Source organism: Sus scrofa, chromosome 2, assembly GCF_054392235.1.
Source record: "Sus scrofa isolate SSC_HxYL_T2T_F1_AM1 chromosome 2, Sscrofa_HxYL_maternal_Yorkshire_Landrace_v2.0, whole genome shotgun sequence".
In the NCBI taxonomy this organism is placed as follows: domain Eukaryota; kingdom Metazoa; phylum Chordata; class Mammalia; order Artiodactyla; family Suidae; genus Sus; species Sus scrofa.
This window is the reverse complement of record NC_139384.1, coordinates 133672904-133690963: the sequence shown is the minus strand read 5'-3', so window position 1 is coordinate 133690963 and position 18060 is coordinate 133672904. Positions and strand designations below refer to the sequence as shown.

At 42.4% G+C, this 18060-nt stretch overlaps 1 protein-coding gene and 2 long non-coding RNA genes across 5 annotated transcripts in view; all 3 read right to left on the bottom strand.

Annotated features, from left to right (window-relative positions):
• The window catches only part of TNFAIP8 (TNF alpha induced protein 8), a 133917-nt gene that overhangs the window by 114299 nt on the left and 1558 nt on the right, over nucleotides 1–18060 (bottom strand). Inside the window, exon 2 of one of the 3 annotated variants that reach the window (XM_085009414.1) lies at nucleotides 13427–14596. The exons of 1 other annotated variant lie outside the window; for it this stretch is intronic. The gene's annotated coding sequence lies outside the window, so the exon portion shown is untranslated. Of the gene's footprint in view, nucleotides 1–4014; nucleotides 4048–13426; nucleotides 14597–18060 lie in introns of those variants that run through there. One more of the 3 variants, XM_085009417.1, reaches the window with a different exon arrangement.
• LOC146405704 (uncharacterized) lies at nucleotides 1510–8572 on the bottom strand. The gene is made up of 2 exons (XR_014838629.1): nucleotides 4472–8572; nucleotides 1510–4344 (listed from the first exon to the last, which is right to left on the bottom strand). It is a non-coding gene; the product is annotated as an uncharacterized LOC146405704 (long non-coding RNA).
• Nucleotides 13934–17363, bottom strand: LOC146405703 (uncharacterized). The gene is made up of 2 exons (XR_014838630.1): nucleotides 15167–17363; nucleotides 13934–14216 (listed from the first exon to the last, which is right to left on the bottom strand). It is a non-coding gene; the product is annotated as an uncharacterized LOC146405703 (long non-coding RNA).

Here is an 18060-nt window from a genome sequence, read left to right as displayed (position 1 = left end):
CCATGGGGGTGGCCATAAAAACAAACAAACAAACAAAACAGAACAAAACACACTCTAATGAACTCTTTTTGTCTCAAACTGGATTGGCTTGTGGTCACTTGTATCAGCTTTCTGGAGAGTCACAGATGGACTCTGGTGTCAGACATAATTTAGCAAACTTCCTGCAGTGTTAGTATAGTTAGCAGTCACTTATCTTAGCAATGAAGTGAACACAAAGATAACCTAAAAATAAATCTACTCACAGAAGTATCTCATTTTGCAGTCCTGGAGCCTTCTGGAAAGACCCTGGGCCAGAGTTCTAGGTCCCCATCTTGAGCCCCTGGTATGGAATTCCTCATTCCACCTTGGGGCAGGGTGGCATTCCTTCCAGAGGAATCCAGGGCTCTACCCTTCTTGTTCTACCAGGGGCTTCAGCCTCTCCTGGTTTCTATGCTTAAAATGCCAATGAACAGATGGTAACAATCAGAATCACTGATATTTCAGAGCTGAAGGATTAGAGATTATCTCATCCACCTTATACTTCTTAGAGGGGGCAATTATGACCCAGATGGTTGACAACCTCATGAAAACCACCCAGTCTGTCATGGCACAGCCCACCTTCCACATGCCCATCCAAAGCTTTTTCCATCACCCAGTGCCAAATAACATCTGCATCTTCTGCTTAATTATTTCAAAAAGATCATGTAAGCAAAATGTGTCTATAATATCCTCCTGGGTAGAAATAATGATGCTTAAAAAAAAAAAAAAAAAAAAAACCCAGACCATTCTGAGAACACAGGTAGAGACAGCACAGAGAGTAAAAAGTTTTTAAAAACCCTATTACAGATCATTTTAACTTCTTTTCCCACCAAATTCACTACTAGAATGTCAAACAACTGTCAAAATTGACACATTTAAGCTTCACCTGCCTTCTCCTGCCCCTTCCGGAGGTGTTAACAAGCAAGAGCTGGTAAGACTGCTGACTTGTTATCAGCAAGACAGGCAGCTCTCACTTTGTTTGCAGCCCTGATAATGGATTTTCAAACCTGGGATTGTTCCCGCCTGTGAGAATCTGGAGCCCTATTTCTATTACGCCCCCCTCCCCTCCCTCTCCCATTCATACCACATAGTCTTGAACAGCTCCAAGAAGTCTGTTCAAGATCTAAACATTACACAGTTGTCAGCTCCACCCTCCAACCCCTGCAGCCCAGCAAAGTTACCGACTGTGGGCAAAACCCACAAGCTGCCCTGCTGAAGTCTGTGTTTCTTTTCTTTCTCCTTTTTTTTTTTTTTTCTTTTTGGGCTGCAGCAGTGACAATGGGAGGTTCCCAGGCTAGGACCTGAATAGGAACTGCAGCTACTGGCCTACACCACAGCCACAGCAACATCAGATCCAAGCTGTGTCCACAACTTACACCACAGCTCAAGGCAATGCCAGATCCTTAACCCACTGAGTGGGGCCAGGGATCGAACTTGAGTCCTCATGGATACTAGTCAAGTTTGTTACCGCTGAGCCACAATGGGAAATCCTCTTCTTTTTTTTTTTTTTTTTTTAAATTAGAGTTGACTTACAATGTTTCAGGTGTATAGCAGAGTGATTCATTTGTGTGTGAATTATTTTCAGATTATTTTCCATTATAGGCTATTACAAGACATTGAATATAGTTCCAAGAGCTATACAGTAGGTTCTTGTTGAACCTATGTTTCTTCATGAGGAAGTACAGCAATATGATTAAGAACTAAAGGATTTCAGTATCAGCTTTGTTTTTGGCCTTGGATAAGGACTTAAACCCTCATGGTCCCAGTTTCCTCATCTTTAAGATGGGAATAATAATAATAGAACCTAGGGTTTGGTAAAGGCTCAACGTTTATTGAGCTCAGTACAATGCCTGGTACATAGTAAGTGCTCAGTATTGAGCCTCAACCACCACAGCTGACTCACCAGAAGCCAACTAGAGGCAAATGCAAAAATATAGGCAGCTTGGAGCAGGAAAAGAAGAAAAAATCTTCGGTATGATTTCTGCTGAATTAACAAAAGCAAAATAGTAAATGGGTACATTTTTACACAGGTCGGTATTTGTCTATGGAGATTCCTAGGAGCAAACAGGTAATTTCCAGGACTGTCTCAATAGAGACCTGAAATGCTAGATCTGGGTTGGTGTAGCCACTGTGGTAAACAGGATGCTGGTTCCTCAAATATAGAATTATCATATGACCCCACAATTCTACTTCTGCATATTTATCTGAAGAAAACAAAAACACCAATTCAAAAAGATATGTTCATCTCTAAGTTCACTGTAGCATTGTTTATAATAGTCATGATATGGAAAAAACCACATTCACAGACAGGTGTGTGTGTGTGTATAAAACATACGTACACTATATATACATATGTAAAACATATATACTGTATATATATGTATGTATGTATATAAAATGGAACATTATTCAGCCATAAAAAGAATGAAATCTTGACATCTGTGACAACACGGATAGACTTTAAGGGCATTATGTGCAGTGAAATAAGTCAGCCAGAGAAAGATAAATAGTACATGACTTGACTTATATGTAGAATCTAAAAAACAAATGACCAAACAAAGAGCCTAGAATGGTGGTTGCCAGAGGGGAGGAAGGGATAAAGAAGGTAGGAAGTCAACAGGTAGAAACCTACGGTTATAAAATAAGTCAGACATGGGGATGTAACTTATAGCGTGGTGACTGGAGTCAATAATAATGTAGTATATATCTGAGTTGCCCAAACAGTAAATCTTACAAGTGCTCACCACAAGACAAAAAAAAATTTTTGTAACTGCAGTGACAGATGGTAACTGTGGACTTATTATGGTGATCATTTCACAGTATATACAAATATCAATTCATTATGTTGTATACCTGCAACTAATATAATGGTATATGTCAGTTATACCTCCCCAAACCCTCAAACCAAACCAAACCTAAACACTACACCTGGGAAAAGAACTTGCTCGGGTGGGTCAGGCTGGTACACTGCCTGCGTGGGCCCAGCCACACCAGTGGGAAGCCTGGCAGTACAGTTCCTCACCTCAGGGGCCTGCTGAGAACAGAAAACCAGGACACACAGAGCAATTTGTCATGTCATGGGTGGCTTTTCCACATCACTGACTCCCTGTTATACCAGTAAGATTTCCCTGATGTGGTCAAGGCTTCTCCTTCACACCTGAAATAAGAGGTGCCCCTCAGCATGCACATCCCCCAGGGAAGAGCCACTATTCCACTACTTCTGGATTATGCTCACCACTACATTGGCAGGTGGGTATTTTTAAAAACTATGTGTCACAATTTTTTTGTTGGTGTTGTTCTTTTTTTATTATTATTATTACATGGTTCAAAGGTACTCAAGAACAAAGGAAAAAAATAACCCATGGCCCACAGGCCAGGACCTAACAAGGAGAGCCACGGCAGGGCTGTCACTGGACTGTAGTGCAAACCAGGCCATGGTCATGCCCATAAGATGAGTGCTCTGAGACGTATCAGATACCAGAGGTCAAAGGTCACAACTCAACTGATAAATGAAACATGTGACTGACCTGGGTAATAAAGCAGCAAGCAGCAGAGGCTTTGGTCAAACTGACAGGCTTGCTGATCAACTGGCATTTGTATTTCAAAAACTAAACAGTGTGCACGGTGAACAAAATGTATCAGAGAATCACATCTGGGCGAGGACTCCCATTAGGACGGCCCACCATGGGTTCTGGTGGCCAAGAAGTGAAGAGGAAAAAGGAAAGTCAAGAAAGGAAAGGGCAGGTGGCAGCCCCAGCATCCTCAGAGAGGTGGGGGTCTGGGCCCCACCTGTCAGGGGCTCTGGCCCTAACACCCACAATGAGAGGTCAACGTCCCATCTACCAGGAGGGCAAGCAGATATGGGGACCACGCTCTGTGAGCCTGGGGTTCCTAGTGTGCTCATCTTGAAAAAGCACTACCATGAGAACATGGGGTAACAATCTGACACAGAGAGTACCAGACAAGCCAGGTCCCACGGGAGCAGCGCCCACATACCTTCCGCTCAGAGAAGAGCCTGCCTCTGAGAGCACGTTGGTACCTGAGGCAAAGCCGCGTCTGATTGAAGGCAAAGAGTCAAAGGGGAGGGGCAGTTCCTAACAGGTTAAAGGAAAAAACCACATCCTTCCCCTTCACTGATTTCAAAACAAGAATATATTTAGTGCTATCTCTAGACACCTGACAAGGTGCAGGTGAGGCACAAAGAGAAAAAGCTATAGTTAGTGAGGGCAGGTGGTTATTGCAAGTTATCAGGAAGGAGGGATTATTTGGCACCAGGGTTGGCCAAGTCATAAACGTGGATTTGGAAACATACTAGCTCACGCATCACTGCACTGGAATACTAGGTAGAAAGCAGATTCAAGGGAAGGCATGTACAGTGGGTGCTCTCAAAAGTGACCCATAGAGGGAGAGAAAATGAGATTGTCATCATCATCGCACTGTGGACTAACAACACGTTCTCAGGAGAAAAGAGAGTAACACGAGTTCCCCTTGTGGCTGAGCAGTAACAAACCCGACTAGTAACCATGAGGACTTCTGTTCGATCCCAGCCCCGCTCAGTGGGTTAAGGATCCTGGGTTGCCATGGCTGTGGTGTAGGCCAGCAGCTGCAGCTCTGATTCAACCCCTAGACTAGGAACTTCCATATGCTGCAGGTGTGATCCTATTTAAAAAAAAAAAAAAAATGTAGAGGCAGTGACAAGAGAACTGATGGGAAGTATGACATATACAGGTACCTGAAGAACTAAGACTAAATGAGCATTAAAAGGGAGATATTTTAGTTTGCGATGGCTATGTGATCTGACAAAGTAGACGTAATACAATCTTTAAAAAATTGGGGAAGAGCACATGCCAAAGAAATCATTTTTACTGTTTTCACTAATAAAAGCTGATTATTTGGAGACTGGTGTATGTGTAATACAGGACAATAAAATGGGTAATTAAAAGATATTCTGTCTCCCTTAGGACTAAAAAAGCACAGATTCTAACTATGGAAGAAAGGAAATATAAATTTAACATAGAAAGTAAACAAAATCTCATAGTCTTGAGCTTGATTTGGAAATATCAATACAAATTCACAAAGCATATTATCTTTATATGTGTGTGTGTATATATATATATGTATATATGTAAATGTGTGTCTGTGTGTTTCTCAGCTTTGACTAATGAAATGGCCTAGAAACAATGACCATTCCAGTGAACAAGCATCCCTAGGGCCCAGGTTATGGTGCTTAAAAACTATCCTCATGAAAATAAACCAGGGATTCTTGAAGAAGTAATTGATTCCAGGTTTAAGCAGAAAATGTACAAGACAAGCATGGATCACCTTAATACACCAGATAACATGGAAGCTAAGGTCATGTCAGAAAGATTCATGAGTCAATCTGAAAAAGCTCCTGGAAGTCAAAGATGGGATAATTTGAGTCTTATTAAATGTATTTAATTTCATGATCAGAGCAATTAAAAAAAAACTAATTGGTCACCTTCTGACAAAGACAGGAAACCAATTCTTGAAAACTGGCTAAGTTAAAGGAGAGAACTCTGCATTTATCCTGCTTTTTCTGTGTGATCTGTGTAATCAAGTAAGAGATTGAAGGCAAATCTATCTTTATAAAATTATTCCAGCTAATAAAGAAAAGCAAAACAGCAGAATAAGAATATCATTATTGCACAATCTCCAATGAATTAATGGGTCTAGACATTGAGGATCAACAGTTGCTAATGGAAAAAAAAAAAAAAAAACTAGAAAAACCAGACATCGTGTACCTCCCAATAAAAGAAGACAAAAGCACCTGTTATTGTTCCAAAGGGATCAAACCTGAGTCTGATCAAGCATCTGGACCCAGATGCAGGAAACAGAGGACAAAGATCTAAGTTGAAGTGTACCAGAAGGGTGCATCTTTCTTGTTATCAAGACTGTGGGAAACTCTACAGATCAAACAACCCAAATCCTCCAGCAACAAAATTATTCTTTTAAATAAGGGAGGATGTTAAGGAAATCTGTAGATTAAAAGAGAACTAAAAGACACAAATTTTTGAAAAATTGGCAAGACACAACCACAATGTGTTAGGCTACTCACTTGGGTGATAGAACCATAAAGAGATGCAAGGAACTGATTACTGTAAAACCTAGAATGGCATTTACTTTTGGAGGGATGAGGGAGAATGTGATTAGGAAAGGGAGGGTATGTGAAGGCACTTTTGGGATAACTGCTAAAGTTCTATTTCTTGACCTCAGTGATAGTTGTACGTTTGTCTTATAATTCACGTGTATTTGTTTTCTGCATTTTGCTATTGTATTTTACAATAAAAACGTTAAAAATGTTAAGAAAAAATCTAACATTTTCTCACAACATAAAAAAATAAATTCAGGAGTTCCCGTTGTGGCGCAGTGGTTAACAAATCCGACTAGCAACCATGAGGTTGTGGGTATGATCCCTGCCCTTGCTCAGAGGGTTAACGCTCCGGCGTTGCCGTGAGCTGTGGTGTAGGTCGCAGATGCGGCTCGGATCCTGCGTTGCTGTGGCTCTGGTGTAGGCTGGCAGCTACAGCTCCAATTAGACCCCTAGCCTGGGAACCTCCATATGCCGCAGGAGTGGCCCAAGAAATGGCAAAAAGACAAAAAAAAAAAAAATTCAAAATGGATTAAAGACCTAAATCTAAGACTGAAAACCATAAAACTCCAAGAAGAAAACATGCGCACTCTTTGGCAAAAATGATAGCAATATTTTTTTGAAACTGTCTCCTAAGCTAAAGGAAACAAAAGCAAAAATAAACAAATGGGTCTAATTAAACTTTAAAAGCTTTTGCATAGCAATGGAAACCATTGAATGAGATAAATTACTTGCAAACAGCTCATACAACGCAGTATCAAAAAAAAAAAACTATAAACAACCCAATCAAAAAATGGGCAGAAGACCTTCAAAGACATTTCTTCATAGAATGGTCAACAGGCACAGGACAAGATGCTCAGTATCACTAATCATCAGAGAAATGCACATTAAACCCACAATGAGATATCACCTTACATCTGTCAGGATGGCCATCATCACAAAGACCACAAATACCAAGTGTTGCCAAGAATGCAGAGAAAAGGGAACCCTTATACAGTGTTGGTGGGAGTGTAAACTGGTGCAGCCACTATGGTAAACAGCATGGAAGCTTCTCAAAAAACTAAAAATAGAGTAACATATTACGCAGCAATTCCACTCCTGGGTATATTTCCAAAGAAATTGAAAACACTAATTTGAAAAGATATTTGTACCTAATATTCACAGAAGCATTATTTATGATAGCCAAGATATGGAAGGAACCCAAGTGTCCATCAATAGATGACTGGTCAAAGAAGAAATGGTGCATATATACAATGGAATATTACTCAGCCATACAAAGAATGAAATTTTACCATTTACAACGACATGGATGAAAATGGAGGGTATTATGGTTAGTGAAATAATTCAGACAGAGAAAGACAAATACTGAATATTACCACTTGCTTGTGGAATCTAAAAAAAAAAAAAATTACATAACAAACCAGAAATGTATTCACAGATATGAAGAACAAACTAGTGGTTACCAGTGGGGAGAAGGAAGGGGGGAGGTGGCAAGACAGGGGATGGGATTAAGAGGTACAACTGCTTAAAAAATAAGCTACAAAGGTATATTCATAGCACAGGAAAGATAGCCATATTTTATAACTTAAAATGGAATATAATCTATACAAATAATGAATCACTGTGTTGTACATCTGTAACTAATATCACACTGTAAATCAACTACACTTCAATGAAAGAAAAAGCAGTCAAGTAACATTTTCTTTTATTTTTAGTTTAAAAAAAAATGAAAGAAAAGAAAGTCTAGGTATGTTAGCACAAGAGCCAACTGACCCAAAAGCCAGCAAGTGACAGAGGAGGGAAAAAGCCCCAGTAGACAGTCAGTTGGGGGCCACTGTCTTATGAAGTTCTATTTCATTGTACTGCTCATGCTGATGGTAAATGACCTCATCTATACTGTTTTCATGACTGTTTGCCTTATAACACTGCAAATTATCTTTTAAAGCTTATAGCAAATGTCTCCTCCAAAATATCTCAAAGGCGCTCTTAATTCTTCATGATCTCTTAGATGTCTGAGTGGAATTGCAAAGATCTGGTGGGTGTTGAGTTCTCACAGACATAAGATTAATCACTTGACTCAAAGTCGTAGCATTCAGCATCTCAACTTAGGGCATCTTCAAGTTCCCTGAATTAGACAAGAAAGTTACACCCCCTACTGCCTAGCTCCAGATGCAAGTTATTAGCAAAAGCAGATTAAAAAACAAATTTTCGGAGTTCCCCTTGTGGTGCAGCAGAAGCAAATCTGACAAGTATCCATGAGGGTGAGGATTCGATCCCTGGCCTCGCTCAGTGGGTTCAGGGATCTGGCATTGCTGTGAGCTGTGGTATGGCTTGCCGACATGGCTCAGATCCCATGTTGCCTTGGTTGTGGCGTGCGTAGGTCAGCAGCTGCAGCTCTGATTTGACCCCTAGCCTGGGAACTTCCATGTACCATGGGTGTGGCCCTAAAAATAAAAAAATTAAAAAATAAAAGAATTTCCCCAAATATTAAGCATCTTAAAGTCTAGGATAACTGCCACACCCTAAGATGTTACTACAGCTTTGGCAATGTGAATTCAGGACTAAGAGAAGAAACACATGCTCCCAATGTGTGCACTGAACTGTGAGGACAGGACTTTGGAGCAGCAGCTGCACTGTATCCCCAGCATCAGAGTCACCTGACAAGAAGCACACGTGGCCTGGTATCTACTATGGCAAATCCCCACTATCCAGGCATGCTGCAGGGGGCAGTCTCTGCACAATGACTATCAAGAAGGTGTCCCAGCTTTCGCTAAATCTGCCTCACACAAAGAATGTATAACCTGCAGACAAATTTGCCATCACTGAGACTGGCTTCTGTACAAGCCAATAATGAAAGACACATTCCTCTGCATTATTCAAATTTTCCAATTATTTTCCAATACGAAATAGGAGATAAACGCTATCTTCTCAATTTGATAGGAGCAGCCCCATTGATCTTGAACTCCAACATCCTTACTTTGAAATAAATCTGTCAATAGCATCTGAAATAAACACAGGATTTTTGGTACAATCTGCATATGGCAATGGTCCATGGACGACAGACCCTAATTGCCTGGACTCCCTTGGTCTTAAATGCATCTTGCAGAGGAGACTGGGTGGCTTGCGAAGGTCATCAGGTGAGTAAGTGTCAGCTGTGCTCACTCTCACAGTTCATCTTTCTACTATTAAAAAATGACAAAGTGTCAAGTGTATCTCAACTTTTAAATGTGAAGAATAAAATGAGACAACCTCTGAAGTACACTCTGACTGGTTGGAGAGGTAACCACCTTTGAGAGCTCACAGCAAATGAGGGAGTTTGCAACCGTTTTATTGAGAGGTAATAGTCTACAGCAGTTCAGAGAAGCATGGGAGACGGGTGAGCTGCCAGGCAGGCATCTGTGGCTGGTTATTTAACCTGCCCAAACCTCTATTCCTCATCTCTAACTGTGGATTAAAATTTCTCACGGATCTGTTAGGAAAACAAAATTAAATAATGTGTATAAAGCACTTAGCACAGGGCCCGGCCCATCATAAGCACTCAAAAAATATTTGTCATGATTATTGCTACTGGGGTGGTGAACATTTCCAGAAGCATAAAGAATTCTATTTGATGAACATCTTCCGGTTTCAACACAGCAGGCTGTCTCCAAAGTAAGGAGTCCTATTTTTATAAACCTACAACAGTAAAAAGTCACTGCTAGCATGAGAATTAGAATATATATATATATATATATATATATATATGAATGACTGGGTTACTATGCTGTACAGCAGAAACTGACACAATACTGTAAATCAACTATGCTCTAATAAAAATAAAATTTTTAAAAAGTCACTGCTAGTAGTAATTAAGGACGTATATATGAAGAACTCCTTGCACATCTTTGTTTTTCTCCCAGCTACTCATCATGGGTGGTTAACTTTAATTCCAATAAAACCTGGGAAGAAGGAGTTCCCTTCGTGGCGCAGTGGTTAACGAATCCGACTAGGAACTATGAGGGTGCGGGTTCGGTCCCTGCCCTTGCTCAGTGGGTTAACGATCCGGCATTGCCGTGAGCTGTAGTGTAGGTTGCAGATGCGGCTCGGATCCTGCGTTGCTGTGGCTCTGGCGTAGGCCATGGGCTACAGCTCCAATTCGAACCCTAGCCTGGGAACCACCATATGCCATGGGAGCGGCCCAAAAAAAAAAAAAAAAAAAAAAAAAAAAAACCTGAGAAGATTATTTTCAGTGAGAGTGATGGCTTTAGCTAGACAGCTTCCAGAACGTGGGAGCCTGGGGCTGGTGCAGATGTTACTTGTCTGCCTGATAATCATGCCTCGCCCCCTCGTTCCTACTGAACAGTCAACCTCGCACAGAAGTTTTCCCTCACTGTCCACTTCTTATGTTCACAGCTTCCCTTGCAGCTGCGACTCAGTTCTGGTCCGTGAGGTCTGAGGAGGCTTCAGGAAAGATTTTATCTCTGATCAAGAGAGACAGACGCTACAAGATACAGATTTAATCACCACCCTCTCTGTGGTCAGCCCTCCCTCACCCCCACAAGCACTTCCTGCCTTTGAATGAGTTTGGAGAAGCCTAGGATATCCCTTGATGAAGAAGTTACTTTCTGTCTATGAGGTGTTAAGTCCGCAGGAAGTAACATCCTGAGGATGGGAGAGTGGAAGGATGGAAAGAAACTGGTCCCTGATACTGTCTGAGGCACTGATTCAATTCCAACTGGATTGGACCAACCCCAGACTACCCTTCCTGTTAGATAATGTAATGTCTTTACTGTTCAAACCACTGTTGGCTGGACTTTTTCTTACCTGCAGCCTAAAGCATCCTAATTGTTATAGGTTGAATTTTGTCCCCCTAGAATTCATATGTTGAAGCCCTCACCCCCAAGTACCTCAAAATAGGGGTGCATTTGGAGATGGGGGTCTTTAAAAAGGTGATTTAATTGCAGTGAGGCTCTCAGACTGGGCCTGGGTGCAATCTGAGTGGTATCCTTATAAGAAGAGATTTGGGCACAAAGACCCAAGGGGCTCATGCACAAAGGAAGTTGAGAGAATCTGTTGTCAGCTCTTCAGGCTGAAGGATTAAAAAATACCTGATGGAAACAGATCTGCACTAAAGAATGAAGAGTCTCAAATAAATGGATAAATATAAAAAGCTTTTCCCCATGTTTGAATTTCTTAAAAGATCATTGTTTCAAGTGAAAAGTAATAGCCATGAGTTCTGAGGGTTATATAGGTAGAGGCAAAACACACGATAATAACATCAAGGGTATTATGTGTAATACTCTTTACAAAAGAGATTGTTGTAGATAGAATTTTGCCTACTCTCCTTAAAATTCACATGTTGAAGGCCAACCCCCAATGTGACTGGAGAAAGGGCCTTTAGGTGGTAAAATTAAATGATGTCTTAAGGGTGGGGCCCTATTCCAATAAGACCGCTGTCTTTTCTTCTTCTTCTTCTTCGGGCTGAACCTGTGGCATATGGAGGTTTCTGGGCTAGGGGCTGAATCAGAGCTTCAGCTGCCAGTCTACGTCATAGCCGTGGAAGCACCAGATCCTTAACCCACTCAGCCAGGCCAGGGATCGAACCCACATCCTCAGAGACACTATGTCAGGTTCTTAACCTAGTGGGCCACAATGGGAACTCCATGACTGCTGTCTTTATAAAAAAAAGACACAGGTACATGCACACAGAGAAAAGACCTTGGGAAGAAACTACAAGACAGTGTCCATCTGGAAGCCTAGGAGAGAGGCCTCAGGAGAAATCACACCTGTCAACACCTTGATCTTGGCCTTCCAGCCTCCAGAACTCAGAGAAGTAAATTTCTATTGTTTAAGCCACCCAGTCTGAGGACTTTGTTATGGCAGCCCAAGGAAGCTGTTAAAGTGATACAGTACACTACTTGTCATCATGAATATACAAATACTAGGGCAACCATCAAAGGGAATAGAACTTAACAAAAGACTGACTGACAGATAAAATTTGGGGTTGGTGTGCTGGTAGGGAACTCAAGAGTCCATGTGTGCACCAGGACTGTGGTGATTCATTCTCTGACCTGTAGTCTGTCTCTGCAAGTTACTGCCCAGCCTCCTCCATCTGCCCCTTTGCCCAAATTATGAGGCTGGAAAGCCGCTGGCATGCTGTACTCAGGGGCAGCAAACCTGGAGAATGGCTGGTTAGAGAAGAAGGCTGAGGCTCAGATCAGTCCACTTTCATCTTTGTTGATCCCTGGTCAAATATTTAAATCTAGAGGGGAAAAAAAGAGTGATTCTACTAAAATTAGTGTTAGGTAGCATCCGTGGCTGACCATAATTATTCATCATTTTCAAGGCCCCCATTAGAATGATACACTGAAAACTGACCAGAATTCAGAAATCAGGCAGAAAGTCTCAAGTACTGACACAACTCAATAGGCAAAAAAAGCAAGAGGAGGAACAGGAGGAAGAGGAAGTGGAGGAAGAGGGGGAGGGCTGGGGGGGAGCAGGAGGAAGTTACAGCAAGATGCCTACAAAGCAAAGTCCGTTTTCCGGTTCCCCCACTGACCACCATTACAAAATGAGAGGGGCACTTTCAGAACAGAAAAGCTTCCTGGAGGTACCAGGACCCAGCGCAGGGAAAACAAGCCCCACTCTACCCCCGTCAACTCCAGAGTCTCTGGCCTGGGGCCTCCTCTCAACAGGTGTCATTCCTGGAAAAAGGACACCAATCCTATGTCAGTGATCTACAAAGTGACATGAGGTGTCCTCCCAGTCAGCCGGCACACTCAGAAATGAGGTCAGCATGGCCAGTGACTCAGAGTCTAGATTGTGAATGGGTAACTGTGGATGAATGAGTGCTGAGCAGATTCCCTGGTGTCTCTGCTTTATGGCTTTCAATTCCTGGATCTACTTGTGGGACACCACTATTGGTTTTGGTTATTATTTTTTGCTCTTGACCTGGTTGTTGGTCAACATTTTTCCACCCAGTGAGGACCTACTTAAAAAACCACTGTTATTTCTTAGGATGGGTATACAGGTGTTTATCTTGTGCATGTTCATGTTAGTCTTCTTTAAACTTCAAAACTACTCTGTACTTTCAAAAGATTTGCAATTTCCAGTGCCAAAAAAAAAAAAGGAAAATAAGAACAAAAAACCCTACAGGTACCTGCTGCCTGAATAATCTTTATAGAACAAGACATTAAAACTAGTCTCCCAGGCTAAGGGTTTTCAATTTGCTGTGGATCAGTCATGAGGGGTGGGTAGAAATGCAGGTTCCCAGGCCCGGCTTTTGTGATGCTGCAATAGGTAGAGTCCAAGAAGCTATACCTTTGGGGTCAGTCTTCCCAGGTGATTCTAACTTGCAGTCAGCTTGGGAGCCTTGGCCCCAGATGAGCCCTAAAAAAAAGTGGCATGCTGTACAAGTTCCAAGTTTTATTTGGCAGATCACTTCTGCAGCTGCGAAGATCACAGCCTCCTCAAACCAGCCCACCTGGGGCACAGGGCCAGGACCCGTGGCATGGACGCCCAGCTTCCCCAGAAGGCTCCTTATCCACACAGAGTCTCTCACCTTGGCAAGAAGAGCAGCTGATCTTTTTGGGAGCCTTCAGTTGTTTCAGGTCATGAAAGCCACGGAGCAAAATGGCTAAGTGTGTGCAACACAGAGGCCATCACCAGACGCTGAGAGAGGGCTGAGCTCATCGCCTCTCCCAGGTACATGCTCTGTGAGTCACTGGGGGCCTATCACTGCACCCCAAGGCTGAAGGAATTCCATCATTAAGTCTAGACTGCTCTGCCCTTCTAGGGCAGTGAGAGTACTGAAACAAACACCAGCCATTTCCCAGAAAACGATCTCATCTTTATAAAGAGAGAAGAAAGGGGGAAAAGGGAGTTGTTTCCTGATCAGAGAGGGGTGGAATCAAGTACTGGACTTCTTTCTTGAAGGTCTGAGTCATCACAGACTGTTTCGAACTTTGCAATCTTTTGCCAACACAGTGCCTGCCATTTTTCTCAGAGGATGGTGGCATTTCTGCAGGAGTCCCTTGTAGCATCTCCACGTGCGTAACAGCCTGAAGACGACTCAGGAGCCCGAGGTGGTAAAGGATGCAGACAGTGAGGGCTCCACAAGCACACACCACAACCTCTGCCTTCCTCACCCTGGTGCACAGTCATATAAGGAACTTCCTTTGTGAAATAAAAAACAACAAAAAAGTCAGGAGTGGAGAAGGCTTGAACTCAATGAATTTGGTTTGAAGGAGTAAGAGCCAGGATTAGAGAAGGTACTGGCCTGGTGGGCTGGTGCTTCCTTTTTGGCTCCTTTCAAATATTCATGAGTGTCCAGTGTGCCTGTAGAGGGCTATGCTTCCAGAAGAGCTTGCCCCAGTGGACAACCCTGCAGATGGCACCCTTGCCCTCTCTCTCCTGGAACTCTCACCACTTCCTGTGAGGACTCGCCAGCCCACGTCCTCAAGGCGACTAGGACATATCTTCCTGTCTAGCCTGTAAAACCAAGTTTCATCCATTACCGGTTTTAAACAAGGGCCTCCCCTCTGCTAAAGGCCAACCCACTGCTCACTGATTTTTCTTTTTCTTTTTTCTTTTTTTTTTTTTTTGGCCTATGGGGTTCCATAAGGGCCAGGGACCAGAACCTAGCCATAGGAAAGAACTATGCCGGCTACAGCAACATTGGATTGGAGATGGAACTTCTATCTAGTGCCCCAAGGTCACTGCCAATCCCACTGTACCACAGCAGGAACTCCAGAACAGGTCTTTTAAAAGCTTCCCTCATGCATAGGAAGGCTTAGCAGACACTATGGCTCTTCCCCTGCTCAGGCACATAAAACCCAGATGGCCGGCTCTGCCTCGTTTCTCTTTAGCAGCAGCAGCAAAAGTTCCCTATATGATCACATGACCCTGCCTCTGGGAATCACTGAAACTGTGCTACATTCACCCCATTCTCTGGGCTTCTCTGGAATCGTTAGAGGCAAAAAAGGAAAGTTCATGCTAAAAGCTCATGTGGTACAAGTTACCACCCTCTCTACTCACTCAGCTATGGCCCAGTATCAACACCACCATCTTGAAATGACAGCGATTTGGTCAATCCAACAAAGTCACCCACTTGCTTCTGCACATTGAACAGGAGGAGAGGAACACCCTGCTTTAATCCACACATCAACCCTATGACAGAAACATTATCCCCACTTCTCAGGTAAAGAAACAGGTTCAGAGCAGAATGTCCTAAGTCACACAGCCAATGGTGGCTGAGACATGACCAGCTGATTCCAGCAATATCATCTGAACCAACCACTTTTTGACCAAACTAAAAGTCATCTTTATTCCCAATGTTTAAGGAAACTACAAGTGGAATTTTGGACTTAATTCCACTCTCTGTTATTAAAAAAACAAATCCTGATTTGTTTATAAGTCATCTTGGGTTGCTCAAGTGGAAGCCCACTCCTGTGACGTCTTGCCCCTTTTTTTGTTTCTTTTTTGATGGTGGGGTAGGGGATTCCTGCAAGCCTAGCCCTCAATCACCTCCAGAGAAACATCATCATGTTGGTCTACAACCTCTTTTGCTCTATTTAAAAAAGCACAACCCTAGGAAAACAAACTTGTTGATGCCCATCTAGCTTTGTAGTTGGCTCTGAGTCTTTGCTACCTTGGTTCTGACCCATAAACACTTGCTTCTAGAGAAAAAGCAATTCCTCTCTAAAAGGATGGGTGGATGTTATTTGATTACTGTGGAGCATGTGACATTTTATAACAAGTTTCCTTAGGTAATTTCTAGGCCTGAGATGAAAAGCCAAGGAAACAAAATCATATGGAATTGGATTTATTGCAGTTACACCACCGGCTATTTAAAAAAGGCATCAGAAGAAAGGTGCTTATCTCAGTTTCTTATTATTGAGAAATAAAAATACTTTGAAAATAGTTCCTATACTGTCCTAAGCAAGTGCCTTTACTTTCCTTTGTGAAACTCAGAACTCTGAACCCATCTTTGCCACCAGCAATTTACGTTTAGGGACCTGTTCTCACCAACAAAGATTTCTGTGCAAGTCCCAGGCTTCAATGGGAACATGAGAGAGTTGCACAGTGCCATGCGTATAGCAAGAGCTCAATAAATGTCTGCTGCATGAATGAATGGTGCTCCTGCAAGCTAGCTGGAGGGGATGCACCTCCAAACGTGTATAACTTGTAAACAGCCAACGCTGCCATCTAAGGCTCATGGGCCAGATGATTCCTCAAGTACCACTTGCCTCTCACATTCTAGAATTATCTTGCCCCCACCTCTACCCCCAGAGCTCATTTCCTCCTAAGGCCAAAACGTAGAATGCAAACTGATGTTCACCTGATACTATTTGACCTCATTTAAATTTTGCAACAAGTTTCACTAATTTTTTTTTTTTTTTTTTTTTTTTTTTTTAGCTCACAATGAAGCATCCACTTTTAGCTATTGAGAAGCACCACTGATGGACAAAGTCTAGAAACTGCAGTCGGCTCAGACCCTAGGGCCAAAGTCATCAAAACCAGAGACAGGAGAGCAGGAAGTAAAATGTTCTGCACATGGAAGCATAAATGTTGTTGGGGTGTTAAAAGCTTCTTTTCAGTGTTTGTTGAGTTCTCACTGTGTGCATTTGGTGCTAAATGCAGGATGTGGGCAGTGTGAGGAGAGTTGGGGTGATAAAAGCTAATCTGGCACTACTTCTCTTAAACTCTGTATAGCAGAGCTTACTGTCTCTGAGAATGCCATGTTGAGGTAAACCATCCCATTTTTATCCAGGTTGGCCCATGGGCATGTCCCCACTGCCCAAGCCAGGGCCCTTGGTGCTGGAGTTGCACTAATGTTCCCTTGCCTCCCTGAGAAAACAGGTGGTCTTTATTTGTTCACACCCACACTCCTCTGCCTCCTGGAGGTTACTCCATGCTCAACTCCCTCAATTTGTACCAGGCAAACACTGAGGGGGTGGAGAATGGACTATTCTTCTTGAAAGCCCTGCTCAGTTCTGACTGAGTACCAATGAAACCTCCAAGACATAAATGTTCCTTTCAAGGGCCTGATCCAAGCAGAAAAGGATTAATTGAATCAATTAAGTAGGAGGTCTCTCTAGTGCTCAGCACTATGGCAGCCTCAGCTCTAAGCACCAGCTATTTGAAGTTTCCCAAGTCATAAACCACCTAGAAATAAAACTGCTCCTCCCCCCACCCCACAGCATTTCCTAATGAGTACTGTTGGGTTGTAATCATTTCTCTCCACACGCCCTTTCCTCCAATTTCAACAGAATGAAGAACTGTAGAGAACTGGCCTCATAAAATAATCTTACTGCTGGCCCTTGCAGTGTGTGTGCTCGCCCTCAGTTTCTGCCATTCTGTTGGGATTCCAGAACAGTCTGCCCTCACAACACTCATTACACAGATGATAACTATATCTAGCAATATAGTCAGAAACAGAAAATTAAGAGACAGAAAGATAAGCAGATTTTCCAGCTCGTGCCACCCCTTTTCCCATTAAATTTAAACACATGAGAACAAAAGGCACAGTAAAGTTTCCCTTAGAGAAAAAAGTTTAAAGGACCATCTATGTAGGATCACTACCCTTAGGGAGGAACTTTCTTATATTCAGTAATTTCTAAAGACTCTTAAATGAGGAGACAGTTTAAATGGATATAATGGTTAATAAGGCCCATGTCTGTTAACGCAAAGAGCTAATATCAAAAACTCAGTATCTAAATTATTCATATTTTACAGGGACGTAGATGGCAGTCCACTTGCCTATTATTTACTCAAGATAGATGGAAAACTCAAAAAGTGAGCAAAGAGTGGAAGAGGCAAGTGATGTGTATGGAGGGGAACTAGCATTCACAAAAAAAAAATTTACAAAAAAACCCTTCTGTATTACCAGCTAGAATATTAACAATAATTTGCTGACTTAACGCCCCATGACAGATCTAATTAGAAGGTGGCAA